This window comes from Antrostomus carolinensis, unplaced genomic scaffold (assembly GCF_000700745.2).
Source record: "Antrostomus carolinensis isolate BGI_N321 unplaced genomic scaffold, ASM70074v2 scaffold40823, whole genome shotgun sequence".
Classification (NCBI taxonomy): domain Eukaryota; kingdom Metazoa; phylum Chordata; class Aves; order Caprimulgiformes; family Caprimulgidae; genus Antrostomus; species Antrostomus carolinensis.
Genome location: NW_010306584.1, coordinates 259 through 634, shown reverse-complemented (window position 1 = coordinate 634; position 376 = coordinate 259). Strand labels below are relative to the sequence as shown.

General features: G+C 62.0%; 1 protein-coding gene across 1 annotated transcript in view; it reads right to left on the bottom strand.

The window, feature by feature from the left end:
• The window catches only part of TRIM63 (tripartite motif containing 63), a gene marked incomplete at both ends in the record, with an annotated part of 2,820 nt that overhangs the window by 2,277 nt on the left and 167 nt on the right, over positions 1 to 376 (bottom strand). The window lies entirely within an intron of this gene.

The window sequence follows — 376 nt, the reverse complement described above, 5'->3', positions numbered from 1 at the left end:
CCCTCTGTCGTTTATCAGCCAGCAGTACCCGCTGTCACGAGCAGAGCCTGGATTTGTCCCCAACACCTCTTATCTCCCACCAAAGGCTCCAACTGCAGAGCATGGTGGGGGCAGGACCTGTCCTGCTGCCAACCACCCCACCAGGAACCCACCAGCCCCCTGAGCCACCCAGAGACCCCAACAGCTCTGGGCAGGGTGGGGATTTGGGTCAGGGGAGGAAGATTTGGGTCGGGGACCATTGACCCAGCAGAAAAGCCCCCCAGCTGCTATCTCCTGTGGTCTCAATGGTGGTGGTGGGGCTCAGGAGGTGGCCATCCCCATGCCCTCATGTCCCCATGTCCCTGCCAGGGCAAGGCACAAGCATTCAGCCCCAGCC